This window comes from Paroedura picta, chromosome 1, assembly GCF_049243985.1.
Source record: "Paroedura picta isolate Pp20150507F chromosome 1, Ppicta_v3.0, whole genome shotgun sequence".
NCBI lineage: Eukaryota > Metazoa > Chordata > Lepidosauria > Squamata > Gekkonidae > Paroedura > Paroedura picta.
In genome coordinates this window covers 200,735,218-200,752,920 of record NC_135369.1, presented here as the reverse complement: position 1 = coordinate 200,752,920, position 17,703 = coordinate 200,735,218, and the positions used below count along the sequence as shown (strand labels likewise).

General features: G+C 48.0%; 1 protein-coding gene across 2 annotated transcripts in view; it reads left to right on the top strand.

Annotated features, from left to right (window-relative positions):
• KIF16B (kinesin family member 16B) overlaps positions 1–17,703 on the top strand; it is a 185,175-nt gene that overhangs the window by 39,809 nt on the left and 127,663 nt on the right. The window lies entirely within an intron of this gene.

Below are 17,703 nucleotides of genomic sequence, written 5' to 3'. Positions count from 1 at the left end.
AAAGGAGAAAATAAAAAAGGGTCAAAACAAGGGAAACGTGCTCAAGCCTCTGTAGGGCAAAACGTGTTGCAAAATTGAATGTTAATATTTATTAAAATTAAAATCCCAAGGCTCGAAATATAATCTCCTTCAAATCCAAGTGTTGCTAATGCCACCACTGATGCATTTCGCCACCCCTGCCTTTATCAATGGTCAGGCATCAGTAAATAAAGCAGCATACATAAAATACAGAAACAGCCATGCTAAATATACAGTTGGCTCCTTTACATCCAGTGATATAATATGTTTACTATGTAGGACACTCTGTCTGGTCTCCTTTTTCTTTATGCCTGTAGCAATCACTACATTGAGTGGCCTGCCTTTTTGAGAGTTCTTACTTCCGAAAACTTTTAAAAGATTGAACAGGTATAGAAAGGTTGCAGGGCTCATGAAGACCATTCAGGACATCATCTTTTTAAAGTGGATAGTTTATTGCTGGTAGTTTATTGCTGCTTGTTATATTCTGTTAACCCTGACAAGGGATGGGCATGAAATGAAGCATGAAGCATGATGCACAATTCGTCACAAATATTGGCCTGTTTGTGATTCATGAACCATATTTTAACTGGTCTACCATCACAAAGTGGTTTGTGGTGGTTCATTGATGGAGCAGAAAACAGGGATTTAAAGAGACTCCGCAAAAACCACTAAAAAACTGACCCTCGGGGAGGCATACCTGTCAAGATGAGCAACACATGGAGGCGTGGTCCCCCCCCCCCCAAAGTGTCCAGACTGGTTAGGGATGAGCAGTAGAACACGACCATGGCCGCTCCCAGGAGGCTGGGTTCCCACCTTACATTTACAAAACACAGTGCACTGTGTCCAATGCTTTCTAGTGTTTGGTTGAGTCTGGGGCTTGTTTGTCGTCGTCGTCGTCCCCCCCCCCCCCATATTGGGGCATATTTTTTTTGTTCAGGGAATGGTATACAGTTATTTTAAATGCATTCATATTATGTATTTATGTCATGCTTGCAAAATACAGTTTGCAAGGAAGAGACCTACAAGAACTTGCAAAGGAAGGAAAATATCATTCCGACCACTCCCTGTGGCCATCCCCCCCCCCCCCAGCGCGGTCTCTTCCTTCTCTCTCCCTCCTCCCAGCTCACAGTTGACGTGGTATCTGGAGCTGTCACCCCAAGTTTAGTCAATTTCTGATGTGGTTTGTTTGCTTTTGGTTAGCTTTCAGGAAGGATTCTATCCCAAAATGAGGCAGTTTTCTTTCTTTTCTTTTTAAGGTCATGTTTTCCTGCAAAGCTGGGTAGATCTAGAACTTGAGATGGGCATGAACTGGGAAACGAAAGCCCATGCCTTGAATAAATCCTTGTTGGCCTTAACGAACTTGTTAGACTAGCAAAGGCCTGGTGAACGTCTGTATCCCGATCCTGTTAAAGCAAATCCCAAATTCTAGTGCAGGGGTCCCCAGGCTTTATGAATCTAGGGGTGCTTTGGGGATTCTTATACAAGGTGGTGGTCCCTGCAACAAAATGGCTGCTGCAGGAGGTGGATCCAACCACAAAATGCCAGGGACTGAGGGTCTTCAGAACTGTCCTCATAACTCTTCAGTATTTACAGCAGAATCTCTAACATAGAATCATAGAATCATAGAGTTGGAAGGGGCCATACAGGCCATCTAGTCCAACCCCCTACTCAATGTTCATAGAATCATAGAGTTGGAAGGGGCCATACAGGCCATCTAGTCCAACCCCCTACTCAATGTTCATAGAATCATAGAGTTGGAAGGGGCCATACAGGCTATCTAGTCCAACCCCCTACTCAATGTTCATAGAATCATAGAGTTGGAAGGGGCCATACAGGCTATCTAGTCCAACCCCCTACTCAATGTTCATAGAATCATAGAGTTGGAAGGGGCCATACAGGCCATCTAGTCCAACCCCCTGCTCAACGCAGGATCAGCCCAAAGGATGAGTTCCAACCTGCACAGCCAACCTGAAGCACTGCTGGGGACAAGCTCCGCCTAAGCCTGCACTCTTTCTGTATAAATACCTAATGGGCACCATGAAAGGTATTGCTGGGCACCATGTTGGAGACCCCTGCGTTAGTGTTTAGCACTAATACATTGCGCTCTCTCGCCAGTTAGAAAGCCCAGCAAGGGAGAAACTGGTTTGGGACCCAAGATATACCAAAACAGGGATGATACAACAGAGTGCCTTCCTTTCCCCCCAAGAACTCCCTTTCCCATCCCATCCTTATTCTGCCTCGGAGAACAGTGCCACAGTTGCTGCCCAGCCTCTTGTGTGCTTCCCTAAAAATTCTCACAGAATCAGGTTTGCCCATATATGCGGCATATTGTGGGCGCTGCTCCCCTCCCCCTTAAGGCTTCCTGCTGGCATTTTTAAAAAGGCAGCCAGTCCACTGCTTGGCTCTCCAGTGCTACCAGCTTTGCCAATAACATAACAGCCTCACACTTTGAAATGTGTGCGCAATATGGAGCGCTATGTGGCACTGAGAGCCACCAGGCAGATGGCATGGCAGAATGAACCGCTTTGCTTAATTTCTGCCCAGAGACGGAACTGGGGATTGGAAAATTCATATTGCTCAGAACTGAGGTACAACTTTCAGATGATAGGCATGATCTAAGTTTCCTTTTCTCTCTTTTCTCCCCCCTTGCTTAGTACGTCATGACTGGGAAAAAAAATCTTTTAAAATAGTTTCCCTTTTAAAAACTTGATCCTCTTTGTTTGAGCTGCTCCCGTTTTGATGTGTCAATCATAGAGAACTGGCTTGTATTTTAATTGACGTCTGTGCGGCAGGCTTAGCTTCAGGGAGAAATAGAAGCATCAACCCATTCATCTGTTCTGTTTTACGGCTGCATGCTAAAACCCTGTGTCTTGGGAAGAGGCAAACTTTAAGTGCGAGCCATAAAATAATACAGCTTTGGCAACATAAAACAGCTGGAAGTTTGAGCTTGGCTCCCCTGGTACTTACAGGAACAATTCAGCATTCTCTCCTCATCCGTTGACTCTCCAGTGTATTCTGCTTGAGAACTGCAACTGCTCTGGCCGTGAAATGCGCTTTTTCCAAACACACGGAGGAAATGCGGGCTGCAGGCCCCGTTTGCAGTAGGCACTGTTACTTTTTCTTTTTTTTTTGTACTTCTCAGGCTGTCCTCAAGGGGCTGAAAGTGCAAAAAGTCCTACAACAAGAGGACAGCCAGCTCTGAGCCCCGTGGCACCTTACAGACCAACACAGTTTTCAAGATACGAGATTTTAAGAACAGCAGAAGAGCCAGTCCAGGAGTCCTTGTAGGCCAGCATCCTGCACAATGGCCAGTCAGTTCCTCTGGATGGCCCACAGTAGGGCATAGAGATGGAGGCCTTCCCCTGTTGTTGCCTCCTGGCTTTGTGATCCAGATGTTTATAAGGACATGAGAAGAGACTGTCTGGGTCAGACCAGGGTATATCTAGTCTGGCATCCTATCTCTTACAGTGGCCAACCAGTTCCTCTGGAGGTCCCACTGCCAAGACCAGGGGTAATCAAACTGTGGCCCTCCAGATGTCCATGCACTACAATTCCCAGGAGCCCCTGCCAGCGAATGCTGGCAGGGGCTTCTGGGAATTGTAGTCCATGGACATCTGGAGGGCCGCAGTTTGACTACCCCTGGCCAAGACCTTCTGATATTGCCTCCTGGTACTGAAATTCAGAGGTTTATATTAACATATAAGAAGGGCCCTGCTGGGTCATACCAGTGGTCTGTCTAGTCCAGGCTTTCTCAACCAGGGTTTCGTGAAACCCTGGGGCTTCTTGATGGCCCTGGAAGGGTTTCCCAAATGGATATTTTTGATGTGGAACACATCTTCTGGCATGCCTCCTGGGACGGAAATGGGTACAGACGTGACATCTGTAGTCCTGCCCAGGGACTGCATCAGAAGAGGCAGGAAGGGAAGCAGCCGGTGGAGGCGGAGGCCAGGGCACCAACCATGAGGGAGGGGGGGAGGGAGGGAGTCAGCTGGTGGAGGTGGAGGCTGGGCGCTGTCCATGAAACAGAGACATGGCCAGTGGAGGCGGAGGCCTGTGGGGCCCAGGGCAGAGGCCACATGACAGGCCAAAGTCGAGACACTGCATTCGCTCATGGGATTGTAGTCCATGGACATCTGGAGGGCCGCAATTTGACTACCCCTGCTCTACGGCTTGCAAGAATGGGCCGACGAGGTCACGGCTAGGATCACCGAAGTGGCCAAGGCGCACTGAAGTGCACTGTTAAATAACAGTGTATGTTATTTAACTGGACCAGTGTGCCAGCAGCAAGCCCTGTGAAAACCGTGCTTGCAGAGCGGTGCTGCTCCTTACCGAAATTGGGATGATTCATTAGCAGTCAAGCTTTACACAAGAGATCTCTTGCTCTCCCTCAGGTTCTGTTCCCTCTGTTGACCTGTCTCTTCCTCTTCAGCCCTTTGCAAGAGTCACCTTCTTACGGCAGCTTCTGCCCAGCTTTCCCATGCTTGGGTCTGTAGAAGTGATCACTGCTATGACTCACACTTTCTACACTGTCCTTCCAACGTTATGGGATCAGAGAAGGCTACACATTCCTCCTTTTCATTGGGTTTTAAGAAGCCGTGTAATCCAGGGTTTCCTGGTAGGCTTTTGGCTTAATCTGATTTTAATGCTTCATTTATTTCTATTGTTTTGTTCTGTGGCTAGGGGCCCATTGGCGTGACATCTGACCTCCAAGGGACAGAGATCAGTTCCCCTGGAGAAAATGGCAGCTTGCTGAAGTCCTCCCCCCCCCAAAAAAAATCTTTACAAATTTCTCAACCGAGAGCAGGAAACCCAATTGGTTTAAGTTTTAATTTGGATAATAAGTGTCTTTATTTTTGCTTAAAGCACTTTATGCCTCCTTTCTACCATGTAGGGTCCCCCAGGAGGCAAACATCAAAGCACACGAAAGAGGGTTGAGTATCATGCTGGATTAAGTCCCATAAAGACATTTTAAATATAAGAAATATCTCTGCTTTGCTTGCCAGGTAGGTTTTATGTATAAAAAAAGGAATGATAGGGCGAGTAACTAGGTTGACCGTTTTGCACTCAGAAAAGAGCAAGTCTCCATCAGCCCCTGCAACACTAACAACATTTGTGGCAGGGGAGGAGCTTTCCTGAGTCCCTGCTCTAGTTCATCATCTGTCTTGGAGAGTGAAGCGATTTCAGAGCCAAGCTATAAAAACTCGCATTCTCACCGGATCTGAAGATGTGAGCAGCGACTCACGAAAGCTTCTCCCCTGCCACAAATTTTGTTAAGGAGCTCCGGGTCTCTGGCTGTTTTCTGAATGCAAAAGTGTCAGTATGGTTACTACTCCTCCTCTAACTCTTGTCTCCTCGTCATGTGACCAAAGTATGACATTTCAGCATCTTGCTAGAGTTCCGGCTTGAATGTCAAAGTAAAAAAGCAGCTGGTGAGATATGAACCCAGAAATCCTACTTCAACCCAATGTCACGTCCCTCTGTCTAATTTTGGAGGGCATCTTGTGGTTACCGAATGCTAGAAATACTGTCCCACCCGCAGCCCAGTTTCTTCCAGGTCCTCTAATTCTTATTGCCAGGACGAGGAGGGGAGAAATTGGTGGTGCCTTCTAGTGCCATTCTTTTCACAATCCTCTTAGACTACAAAACTATGGTGATTTATTATTGCAACCTGACTGATGGTTTGTTCTTAGATCTGCCTTTGTGATTTTCATCGGCCTACTTTGAAATGCTTTTGTGCCATAATGTGGATGTTGGCTGTTGAGAGCTGTGTGAAGAAGCTGCCTAGCTTTGAAATCCAACGTCAGATGTTGGCTCCTTTGACCCCATCTGCTGTGCGCTCTCTTCCCGAAGGTCTGCCTTTGTCAGTGCAGAGTCCATGCCCCTGTGCACTGCGCATTTTGACAAAGTAATCCCTTGTGCTTTCCATTGACTTACTAAAACTACTTGGGACTTTTCCTCAGCATGACAGATTATCCAGTTAGGAAGGAAAGAGGGCAGTGTCTTTGTTTGTCATCATCAGGTGGCAAGTGTGAAATTTAAAGTGCAATGGTTTTTTTCTTGGTATTTTTCAGTTCAGGTCTATTGAACCTGAAACAGTTTCAGAATTCCTGAAAAAATCTCAATTCTGGTAAAGTGTTTGGATCTGGATTTTGCCAAAAATCCTATTTTTCCCAGGTCCGATACATTCGAATCGAAAAACACAAGGGGGGGAAGCAGCCCCAAAGCTGCAAAAAAGAAACCTCCCAGCAACTGAGAGGTGTCTGAGCTGGGGCTCTTTTGGGTGGGCCCTTTAAACCAGATTACCCAACAGAGCGCACAAAGCACCAGTTATCAGCCCCTCTTGAATGAGGGAGAATGGCCTGAGAGACGTCAGGGCCAGGGACTAGGCTGGGGGGCATGCAGAGGGCGACCCTGGCCTCAACCACATGCCTGGAAGAAGAGCCCTCATTCCACCAGGCCACACACTCTTCCCCTGGGGTCGCCGACCACCAGTAAGCTAGAATTTGATGAGCAAAGTTCTCCTTGGGGGTTTAAACTAGAGTTGTGCACTTGGGCTTGGTTTGGCCACCTCGGCGATCACTGGAGCCCAAAGTGGTGTGTAGGAGGCCAGTGCTGTGGCGCGGAAAGGAGGGGCAGCAGCAGTGATGGTGTTGCAGTGGCCAGCTGGTGTGCCATCGCAGCCCCCCTTCTCCGCAATGCAGTGCAGTGATCGCCAAGGCGATCCCTTAGTGCAGGGGTAGTCAAACTGCGGCCCTCCAGATGTCCATGGACTACAATTCCCATGAGCCCCTGCCAGCGAATGCTCAAGGGAATTGTAGTCCATGGACATCTGGAGGGCTGCAGTTTGATTACCCCTGCCCTAGTGTATAGGGGCTACACCCCTAGTGTATACGGAGAGGCAGGCCCAGATCACGTCAAGCCTTAAAGATTTTCACTGCATCCCAGAAGTAGATATTAAATATTCTCTACGCAATCCTAACACCTTAACTCTCCAGTTGTCTAGTGCCTTGTTTGTTTTCCAAGTAATTATCCCTCAAACCTGACAACGTCTTTTCTCCCCCCACCACCCCTTTCTAAAGGGCATTAAGTTCACTTATATTCCAGATCAAAAGTTTGTAATCCATGTTCAAGCCTCCATAGAAACCAAGTCCCTTTTCCCATCCTTCTCCCTTTTCCGCTGGTCTTTCTATTGAGCTGGTGGTTGTTGCCTACAATCGTGACGCGATGGTTGTGGGCTTTCTTTAACTTCCCACTGTGTTTTATATCTTTTGACCAATTCACTCACTCTGAAGGCTGAGTTCAGTCTACATCTCTGATCTTGGAATGTAAAGATGACGCCTCCGAATTTGTCCCATCGAAATGAAATCTGTTTCTGCGCGAGTCTATCTGTCAGGAAGACGTAATCTTTTCTTTTCCATGAAATTCTTTGTGGGACTTCCTTCACAATTATCCCTTCCCTACCATCAGTCTTAAATTTCATCTTGGAATATTGTTGTAGGGTTCGGTCTCCAGTCGATTTCTACACAAGCAGACCAATGTATCCCTTGGAGTTTTCCTCGTTGTTGCATATCTGGAGTTCATGCTGTAGGCAGAATCCACTCTATTTGCATACCTTCTTCTGAAAGTTCAAGGAACTCTGCAAATGAATTAACCACTCTTTGTCTTATACCAGGGGTAGTCAAACTGCGGCATTCGCTGGCAGGGTCTCCTGGGAATTGTAGTCCATGGACATCTGGAGGGCCGCAGTTTGACCACCCCTGTCTTATACTTTCTCCCTTCATGTCTGTGATATTTCTCTATCTTAGGAAATGCTCCTTTTCTTTATGTTCCAAAAGACTGGAGTTATCCAGGCTTATTTTAAGTTGTATATTAACTGCATCCATCTTGGTTTCTGATGTTAGGTTTTTCTCTTTAACAAATTTGAATTTCCACTAGAAAATGATTTATAGAGTTATATTTCTTAATACCATCCTTCACTTTAAATCGCATGGTTTTGAAGGCCTCTTTGAAACATAGGAGTCTGTTGTTTATTAATTGAAGACTGGCATCTAATTTACATAGCCTCTGTTCCAATTTCTGATCTGGAATTTCTGGAAAGAGTTCATACTTGGTTTTTCGGATGTTTGTTCAGTCTTGATGGCCATTTTAGGAGCCTTTTGTTGTTGCTGTTGTTGCAAATTTACGCATTTATTACACATTTGTTGTCATTATTTTCCCATCTATACTATCTTCCACAGTCACTGGATGGCTGTATTTATAGTCCAAAAAGGTTAAGTTATCCAAGTGTCCACTAGATGGTAGTATTGCATCACAAATGGATTTAGCTCAGTCTGTGACTCTCTGATGACCCCAGACATGCCCTCTGTGGTGGCCAACTGAGCCACCTTGCCTTTCTAGAAATACAAGGCATGACAATGGCAGCCTGGTTCCTGGGATCTTGTAAACCTTAATTAAGGCTAAACATACTGTTCAGGTGCCACCAACTCAGATTTCCACTTCATGGGAGCTTCAAGAGTTGTGCAGGGGTAGTTTGCCACTGCTTTCCCCTGTATAACAGCATCAGTATTCCTTGGTGGTCTCCCATCCAAGTTCTGGATTCCCACCTTTCCCAAGTGCATGTGGACCAGATTCAGATCTTGTACCCCTTTCCAAACCTGGACCAGTTAAGTTTCCCAAAGGGAAGCTCCCTGAGGCCATTGGAAGTCTGGAAGAGAGGTCTATGGCAGAGGTCTCAAAGCCGTTGTTTTGAGGGCCATGACTTTGTCAGGCAAGTCCAATGGTATCGTGAAACACAGTAAGAGAATAAAGAGCTGCACCAGTCACTAAAGCAGGGGTAGTCAAACTGCGGCCCTCCAGATGTCCATGGACTACAATTCCCAGGAGCCCCTGCCAGCAAATGCTGGCAGGGGCTCCTGGGAATTGTAGTCCATGGACATCTGGAGGGCCGCAGTTTGACTACCCCTGCACTAAAGCATGGGAAAACAGGGAGAAGGCCGATGGTACACAATAGGGATAAACATTATGTCGGGTACTGGAGACATGCACTTCATAAAGGACAGCAGCTGGTAAGCTGGTGTATCCTCATTGCAAGGCTTCATAGCCTGGGTGGGCGGGTGTGCACAGCAAAACCTACATGGGCAGACAGGCAAGGCAGTGGGGTACTGACGGGCAGATGCTCCCACACTGGCAGGAGGGGAGCAAACAACTTCCCCAACCCGCTTCCACCACCAATGCTGAGAGCCCCGGCCCCAGGGTAAAGACATGACGCAGCTGGGGGGTTGTGAGCTCCTCTGTACCCCCAAGCTACCATGGTAGGGGATTCTCCCTTGCTTTTAACTCTCAATAGTGAACATTACTGTTTCTCTCACTTGCCTGTCCTGGACATTTTCCTTCCAAGTCTTGCATAGTGTTGACATAGCTGTACCAAACGTATCTTATTACACTTCTACTTAAACAGTAGGTATCCCTGTCCCCTACTTAGTCACACTGAACTTCCATGAATTTAATCATAGCTGTCTCATTGTTCAGATCTTGGTGCATAATCTCCTTTCTCAGTCTGCTAGCTACCTTCCCCAATCCTTTTATCCCTCCTCCGCCCCCTTTTCTGGTTTATCTAATTTCCTCTTCTTATTCTCATGCTTCCCCCCCCTCCCCCCAATTTAATGTGACTGCTCAGCTGTATCACAAATTCCCACTCACCCACCATCTCCATGGGAAGTTCTGCATGCCTGCTTCTCCTCCCAGCTGATTGTCACCCCTTCTTTGTTCCTCGACCATAATAGCAACCACGGTGGCGCCGAGGCTAGCCAGGCGATAGGGAAAGCAAGAAACGCCACGTTCTCCCCCCTCTCTAGACATCCGTCCCAAAAGCGCCCAACCAAAATACCTCTGTCCCACGAACATCTTGCACTTCACATAGGCCTCCCATGCTATGCAGCGTTTGTTTCACTGTCCTTACGGAACTGGCACAGTTTTCAGGGAATCTTTCTCATTTCAGACTTCAAAGACCTCATGTTGTCCAAAGATAGCATAGTACTCTATGCTGAGTCAACCAATAACTTTTTCTGTATGGACTTAATATTTGATGTGGACACAGCAACCCACTTTATAGCCTGACTAGGGGTAAGACCCATTGCATTCAGGAATACAACTTGCTAGATTGGGGGGTGGGGAGCGGATGGCCCCCCCGTCTCCCCAGGACCTGGAAAGGCTGCAGGCAGCTGTTAGGGTGGCATGGCCCCGGCCAAGGCTGCAGCAGCTTACATTCACTTTCCCTTTCCTCTCCCCACAACAGACACCCTGGGGGGGGGGGCTGAGAGAGCCCTGATATTACTGAAGAAGAAGAAGAGTTGGTTCTTTTATGCCGTTCTCTCCCTGAAGGAGTCTCAAAGCGGCTTCCAGTCGCCTTCCCTTTCCTCTCCCCACAACAGACACCCTGTGGGGTGGGTGAGGCTGAGAGAGCCCTGATATTACTGAAGAAGAAGAAGGAAGAAGAGCTGGTTCTTATATGCCGCTTTTCTCTACCTGAAGGAGCCTCAAAGCGGCTTACAGTCGCCTTCCCTTTCCTCTCCCCACAAAAGTCACTCTGTGAAGGAGGGGAGGCTGAGAGGGCCCTGAGATTACTGAAGAGGAAGAAGAAGAAGAGTTGGTTCTTGTATGCCACTTTACTTCAAAACTTTCCGGAAGGGGTACCCCCCATGACGCGGTGCTGGCTGCTTCGGTCGTGAGTAGCCGCTTCGGACACCGAAGTGCCCAACCCTAGTACCAATTCACTCAGGACTGGACTTTGTGTTCCACGCCTCTCTGAAACAGGTGCTATGTTTGAGGCCGGGTCAAGACATGACGAGGGCTTAAACCAGGGGTAGTCAAACTGCGGCCCTCCAGATGTCCGTGGACTACAATTCCCAGGAGCCCCTGCCAGCATTCGCTGGCAGGGGCTCCTGGGAATTGTAGTCCACGGACATCTGGAGGGCCGCAGTTTGACTACCCCTGGCTTAAATGTCATATTTCAGAGGCCCCATAACATTATCAGAAAGCAGGAATCTAATATTTCAGGGACATATTTGTATTGAAATCCTCATAATCCGAAGGCACAGTCTATCATTTATTTAGCTGGTACGCAAATCTAATTCTGCCTGCGATCCTAAGAACAGTCTCCGTGGAGAAATGCCGCTTTAACATTTGATAAAGTGGATTTGCTTCTGAGTAGGCCTGCATAGAGGAGGGGCTGGGGTGGAGCGTCCACTTGCTATGCAGAAGGTCCCCAGTTCAATCCTCAGGGGTGGGTTAGACCTTGGAGAGGTCCTTAGACCTTGGAGGAAGGCTGCAGTCTGAGTGGACAAGACTCTGTAGATGGCAGCATCATGTCCTCATGAGATTCCCCCCCCCCAAGACCTGGTCATTTGGCCCTTAAATATTTGCTTGGGGGTCAGACTTCTCATAGAATCATAGAATCCTAGAGTTGGAAGGCGCCACACAGGCCATCTAGTCCAACCCCCTGCTCAACGCAGGTTCAGCCTTCTGGCAGCCATAATGAATGCCTTCTTAAGAATAAGATCCCTGCTGGCTCAGACCAGTGAGGCTCCATCTAGGCATCCTCCTGTCTCACACAGTGGCTGGCCATTCCCTGCTGGGGTTCAACAAGAGGGCAGAGAGGCCAAGGTCGGAAGAGCCCTGCTGGGTCAGACCAGGGAGGGTCCATCCAGTTCAGCCTCCTGTCTCACACAGTGGCTTTGGTGTGATGCTTATAATTTCTATTATATTCTGAATATTGTTAATGTTTACAAGTGGTGGGAAATGCAGTGTAATCCACGCACAAACAACCTGGATGGATTTTGAAAGTGAATCTTTTCCAGCCTCCGGATAAAATGATCTACCTCCTGATTTTCCAAAACTTGTGCCCGTGCTTTATTGTCTTTGCCACTAGATGGTGCTGCAGGTAGAGAAATTGTCTTAATGTGTTGAACATATCTGGGACTTCCAATGCTGTCAAGCTGTACTTTCATGGCATTTCGGGGGGGGGGGGGGGGTGTCAGCAATTGTAACAAATTAATATTGTTTTTCAGGTGCAATATGTCAATTTGCCATTCTCTTTGTAAGGCAGAAGCAAATACAATGCAAAGATCTATTTGTATTTTTTTGCCCTATTTACAAAGTGAATTATGCAATTTCTTGACCTCCGCTTCTTATGGCTGGACAGTTCATAAAGGCATGAATGCTGGATTGATAGGATGCCTCCAGGCCTTTGCAAGAGGGTACATGGGTGTTCTGCTTGGAATTGGAGATGGGGGGGGGGAAGGAGGAACCCTCCAACCAGTACACTTTATACAATTACCGTATTGTGTGAATAAGGCGACGTGTAGGTTTTCCAGGCAGGTACACCTCCTGCTTCCCCAAGACAGATATTCCCGTGAAGGGAAGAAAAACCCACATGGAATACCTGTGCGTTACACAATGATCCTGTAGATCAGGTCACCTCAGGAACAGGCACAGGCCCTAGACATGTGGCAGGCATGCTTTAAGTCTTGCAAACGCTGCACCAGTGTCATGTGCCTTGAGGGGTTCTGAGACCCAGAGCCAGGAGGCAGCATTAGAGGAAGGCCTCGGCCTCTATGCCCTGCCGTTGACCCTCCAGAGCAGGCTTTCTCAACCAGGGTTAGGTGACAGCCCTGGAAGGGTTTCCCAAATGGGTGGGAGTTAATTTTTTTATATATCTTTTAGATTTGTTAAACGTTTATCAGGTGATATGACCACATACGGTCATGCCGACCTGCCTCCCTTCCCAAAATTTCCAGTGATGGGTGGGAAGTAGAGGGACCGGGTGTATGCACAGCTATGTTCTACAGCAGGGGTAGTCAAACTGCGGCCCTCCAGATGTCCACGGACTACAATTCCCAGGAGCCCCTGCCAGCATTCACGAATGCTGGCAGGGGCTCATGGGAATTGTAGTCCATGGACATCTGGAGGGCCGCAGTTTGACTACCCCTATTCTACAGGGCCTCTACAGTGGCCTATATATAGCCTACGTCTTTCATCCTCACAACATCCCTGTGAGGTAGCTTTGGCTGAGAGTCTGTGACTGCCCCAAGGTTACCCAGCCAGCTTCCATAACAAAACAGGGATTCAGACCTGGGTCTCTGAGTTTACAGACAGACACAAACTGTTGCCCAAGGCTCTTCAGCCTTCATGCTTAGAAGAAGAAGAAGAGCTGGTCCTTATATGCCGCTTTTCCCTACCCGAAGGAGTCTCAAAGCAGCTTACAGTCACCTTTCCTTTCCTCTCCCCACAACAGACACCCTGTGGGGTGGGTGAGGCTGAGAGAGCCCTGATAACACTGATCGGTCAGAACAGTTTTATCAGTGCCATGGCGAGCCCAAGGTCACCCAGCTGGCTGCATGTGGGGGAGCGCAGAATCGAACCTGGCATGCCAGATTAGAAGTCCGCACTCCTAACCACTACACCAAACTGGCTCTCTTATAGACAGTGTTGTGCACTGGTGACTAATCAGAGTGGCCGTAGATCAGATAAGGAATGGAAAACGGGGGGGGGGGATCTTATGTGTGTTGAAAAAGCTAAAATTAAGCATGTTGGACATGGCTAGAGCAATTTCTTCCTTTTGCTGGACACATCAAACATTTATTTATTTATTTTTATATTTATATGCCACCCTCCCCTGAGGCTCAGGGCGGTCAACATGGGAATGGCTTCATGAACGTCCCACACCCTTTATTTTTCTTTGAGTACTAAATACCTTTTAATATTTAACACTAGTGATAACGTGGCCTTGTTCTGCGGGAAAAGCCAGCCTTTCCCTTCTTTTCCCCTCCATGAAGACAAATTAATCGGCCGTGCCTGTTGTTTTTTCATCCCTTGCGGTTCTTCTCTCCTGGAGTGCAGAGGCCCCGAGTCCTCCAGGACGGTAGCACTCAGGGTAGCAGTGGGGGAGCGGAGTAAAAGCTGCGAGATGCTGAGCGTGTCTTTGGGGGACAGGTGCCTTCCTGCTCCACAGCCATTTCCTAAAAATCCCTCGCTCCCCCCGCGATGGCCGGAAATGTTGGCGTCTTTTTAATGAATGGAAATTCTGTGCAGGTGGGGATTATATTTTAAAAGGACCCCCATATCGTTCCCATCACGAAAAATTAAGCCCGTGGCTTGACTCATTTGTGGTCTGTTAAGGCAGGGGTAGTCAAACTGCGGCCCTCCAGATGTCCATGGACTACAATTCCCACAAGCCCCTGCCAGCGAATGCTGGCAGGGGCTTGTGGGAATTGTAGTCCATGGACATCTGGAGGGCCGCAGTTTGACTACCCCTGTGTTAAGGGCTTGGGGGGCTTTTGGAATGGGGAGTTCCTGATGAAACATTAATTGGAGTTGCGTTCCCAACAACGCCGTTCATAATTTCTTCTCTCTGCTAACAAATATCCGTATTTAAAAGGCTAGCAGCAACTGTCTATGGCAGAAGGGGGAAAGCCGTATGCAGTGGGAAGACTTCATAAGAACCACAATGGGCGTATAATCCCCCCCCCCTCTCGCTTCTCCTCTGCCCGAAAAGAACGGCATCATTAATTGTGCATCATTTGAACTCCGGCAGAGCTCATTTGGACAAGGCAACCTGGGGGAACTGCCTTTTTAATGGACGTCCATTCAGGGCATGCCGGTGTGGGCTGTTCACAAACAAGAGCTCCGTGGGGTACGATGCTGCCCCCCCTTCACTTTTTGTACAGTATTTTAATGGGCTTTCTTGATTGATGCTGGGGCTGTGACCCAAAGCACTGCGCGGCAGAGAAGTCTCCAGCTAGGGCATCTTTTATGAGCGGGTTATCATTCCTTTGAACGTAGTTTACTTTCATAAGCAAGCTAACGTTTAAGGTATCCATTTAAAAACAAACCAACTAAATGAGGATCTGGGGGGGGGGGTGGCATTGGTGAGAAGCAGATGATCTTCTCATGCTTCATTGGACTCCTTTCCTGCTGTGTGTTTCTAAGATTTGGGGATTTGTCCCAAAAGGCATTGGGTGCTTTTTGCACAGGAAGAGAAATGTGTGTCTTTTGCCTCAGAATGGTTTCTGGGCCTCAGGTGTCCCCACAGGTGCCGGCCCACTGGCATGGGCGAAGGAGGGGGGCGGCAATCATAGAATCATAGAATCATAGAGTTGGAAGGGGCCATACAGGCCATCTAGTCCAACCCCCTGCTCAACGCAGGATCAGCCCTACGCATCCTAAAGCATCCAAGAAAAGTGTGTATCCAACCTTTGCTTGAAGACTGCCAGTGAGGGGGAGCTCACCACCTCCTTAGGCAGCCTATTCCACTGCTGAACTACTCTGACTGTGAAAAACTTTTTCCTGATATCTAGCCTATATCGTTGTACTTGTAGTTTAAACCCATTACTACGTGTCCTCTCCTCTGCAGCCAGCAGAAACAGCATCCTGCCCTCCTCCAAGTGACAACCTTTCAAATACTTAAAGAGGGCTATCATGTCCCCTCTCAACCTCCTTTTCTCCAGGCTGAACATTCCCAAGTTCCTCAACCTATCTTCATAGGGCTTGGTCCCTTGGCCCCAGATCATCTTAGTCGCTCTCCTCTGTACCCTTTCAATTTTATCGATGTCCTTCTTGAAGTGAGGCCTCCAGAACTGCACACAGTACTCCAGGTGTGGTCTGACCAGCGCCGTATACAATGGGACTATGACATCTTGTGATTTTGATGTGATGCCCCTGTTGATACAGCCCAAAATGGCATTTGCCTTTTTTACCGTTGCATCACACTGCCTGCTCATGTTTAGTTTACAATCCACAAGTACCCCAAGGTCTCGTTCACACACAGTGCTACCTAGAAGCGTATCCCCCATCCAGTAGGCATGCTTTTCATTTTTCTGACCCAGATGCAGAACTTAACACTTGTCTTTATTAAATTGCATCTTGTTCTCATTTGTCCATTTTTCCATTGTGTTCAGATCTCGTTGAACTCTGTCTCTATCTTCCGGAGTATTTGCCAGTCCTCCCAATTTGGTGTCATCTGCAAACCTGATGAGTAGTCCCTCTACCCCCTCATCTAGATCATTAATAAATATGTTAAAAAGTACCGGGCCGAGCACCGAGCCCTGAGGTACCCCGCTACTCACCTCTCTCCAGTCTGATGAAACACCATTGACAACAACTCTTTGACATGCTGACTTCCTTGGATCACCAAATTGTCCTCCAGATGTTTGCAGATCGCTCCCTTTAATATCTGCTCCATTATCTTCCCCACAACAGAGGTCAGACTCACTGGTCTGTAGTTTCCCGGGTCATCCTTCCTCCCTTTTTTGAAGATCGGAATAACATTTGCTCTCTTCCAGTCCTCTGGGACATCTCCAGTCCTTAAAGAGGTTCCGAAGATGATGGACAAGGGCTGTGCAAGTTCTCTGGAAAGTTCTTTGAGTACTCTCGGGTGCATTTCATCCGGACCAGGGGATTTGAACTCATCCAGTGCAGCTAAATGCCTCTCGACAACCTCTCAATCCATGTTAACCTGCCACCCAGACACTATCCTTTAACTACGGCCATCTCTAGATGTGCCTAAACACTTTGACCTGTGGGAAAAAACAGATGTAAAATAGGCACTAAACCTTTCTGCTTTCTCTGCATCTTTCGTTAGAGTTTGTCCATCCGCACCCAACAGTGGGCCTATTGCCTCCTTTACTTTACGTTTGCTCCTCAATGTTCACGGGTAGTTTTCCCTTGCCACTTTTGCCCCCTCCACACAGACGGTGTCTGAGGATTCCACCTAGGCCCATTATGCACAGAGTGGAAGGTCCGCATTTGGGGTGAAATGGTCACCAAGTATGCACACTGCAGGCGGCAACCGGGCGCAGAGTCAACGTATGCCACTGAAAAAGCTGCGTTAGTGAGATGCGAAAGAAAGTGGAGCTTCCTGGGACCAGGGCGCAACCAGAAGCAGCTCCGGAGTAGCCACGTGCATAATCGGATACTCTGGGTTTTGCCGCCGTTGCATTCCGTCACATGCGTAAGCAGTTTGCTTCGCTTCTTCCTCCTCTGCGTTCTCCATACTGCCGTTTCAGCAGCCGTGGATAATAGGCCCTAGGGTTGCCAACCTCCGGGTGGGGCCTGGAGTTCTTCTAGAATTATAGCCAATCTCCAGATGACAGAGCTCAGTTCCTGTGGAGAATACGGCAGCTTCAGAGGTGGGCTGTATGGCATGAGGGTCAACTGAGGCGCCTCTTCCCAGCCTCCACCCGGCCCTGCATTAATCTTTAAGCAAAGCGAGCGGGGGTCTTAGGGAACCGGGGGAGGTGCCCAGCTATCATGCCCTTCCGCTCCAGATTTCATTATTCATTTTGCTGGTTTTTCACATAAGCAAGGTAAGTTTCAGTGCCGAGGGGCACCACTGTTGGGCTGTGCCTAGGGCATCCGCTGGCCTCAAGCCAGCCCTGCCTGAAGCCCAGATCTCCAGCTGAGCCCCAGCAGCCCGCATCCCATAACTTCTTCCAGGGACAAAATTTCACGGGACTGTCATACGAAGGAGGAATATATAGACGCACTGGGAAACCAATACGGCAATAAAATATCCAAATTGGACTTGTATAGAGTCTTCTCTCTTCAGTAATTCTTTTATTCTTATTATATTTCACACAAGTCCCGACGCGTTTCGCCTTACAGCTTTTTCAAGGGACAATGGTTTTTATA